Source organism: Octodon degus, unplaced genomic scaffold (assembly GCF_000260255.1).
Source record: "Octodon degus isolate 3935 unplaced genomic scaffold, OctDeg1.0 scaffold00075, whole genome shotgun sequence".
Classification (NCBI taxonomy): domain Eukaryota; kingdom Metazoa; phylum Chordata; class Mammalia; order Rodentia; family Octodontidae; genus Octodon; species Octodon degus.
Genome location: NW_004524651.1, coordinates 9,896,163 through 9,897,716, shown reverse-complemented (window position 1 = coordinate 9,897,716; position 1,554 = coordinate 9,896,163).

Below are 1,554 nucleotides of genomic sequence, written 5' to 3'. Positions count from 1 at the left end.
GCACAAATCGTGTTGAGTGCTTTCCTGCTGGACGGGAGGGCGCCCGACAGTCCTTGGCTGGGCTGTATCACTTACAGCAGCCATTGGTGGAAGTGGATCACTCTCAGCAGTCACTGGCTGGGCTGGATCACTCACAGCAGTCCCTGGCTGCGGTGGATCACTCACAGTGGTCCCTGGCTGGGCTGGATCACTCACAGCAGCCATTGGCTCGTCTGTGAACCTTTGCTTTTCCTTTTCCCACCTAACTTCTTTCCCCACCCACGGTTGGGACTGCCTCCCAAATGAACTCCATTTGCTCAGATGGTGGCCTTACGGTCAGCTTCTGGGGGCTGCAAACTAAGACAAGGCTATCTCAGCAGTGTGGAAAGCAGGCACTGTGATAGCCGTGCCTTGCCCTAGGCATGCTTACTGAGAGCATAAGGACTTGTGGTCCCTGTATTTGAGGAGACAGATGGTGACTGGGTAGCAGGGAGAGTGAGGACAGTGGCCTGATGTGAAGGAGAGAGCAAAGGTGCTGTGTGCACAAGGCTGCTTCTGTCACGGTCTCGGGAAGATGAAGAAGCCAAGCCCCTGAGGCTGTGGGGCATTGGGCAGCTGCCTGGCTCCCCGGGCAGCGGGGACTCTGAGAGACACAGACATCTCCCCCAAGGGCTCTCCTTGGCTGAGGACTTTATTCTTGGGAAACTTGGGCATTACTTGGATAGGAAGAGAGATAGAAAGTATCTTTAAAAACATCCAAAAGCAAACCACTGTGCAAGGTCTGTAGGCTTCAACAGCATGGACTCTCTTTTCCCGTTTCCTTTGGCAATTAAACAGAATATGCCTTATGAAAAAGTGCTTGAGGAGAGTGCTTAGAAGCTCCACCGCTAATGTCTTCCTGTCGTGATTCAGCTCCGTGGAAAGCACGGAGGTGGTGGTGATGGTCCTGCAGCTGCCAAGTGAAACAGTATTAAGGTTCTGATGATTTGCTATATTGAATGTGGTATTGTTTTTACTGCAAAGGAAATCACCCAGGCCCAAATAATTACCTAAAGTCACTAAATCTGTTGACATAAACTGGCAAAATCTTTTAACAGATGACACCCTAAGACCAAGGACAAAGCGAGCTCAACAAAAATCAATTACTGTGCAATTGGTTTGTCTGCTTTGATTTTCCTTGCCTCTGCCGCTGGAAGAGCAGATATCGCTCGCAAGTCAAGGTCAGGGAAACCAGTGAGGAAGTCGCCCTCCTTTTTTCCTGCACCTTCCCCAGGGGCCTCTTCCTCCTATGTCTGAGGCAAGGCCTTGCAAAGCCAGAACTTTACAGGAAGGGTGCTGAATTCGTTGGCTTTCTGCCACTGTACTGAGTACCTGAGATCAATCAGCTTGTGAAAAGAGAAGGGGGCTTTGGGCTCATAGTTTTGGGGGTTCAGCCAGGACCAGTTAGCTTGGTCCTTGTTCCTTTAGACCCATGGTGACACGGTGGGAACCCAACATTGCAGGAGCCCATCGTGGCAGAGCAAAGCCACTCACCTCATGGTGAAGGAGAGAGAGCAAGAGAGAAAGAGAGAGAGA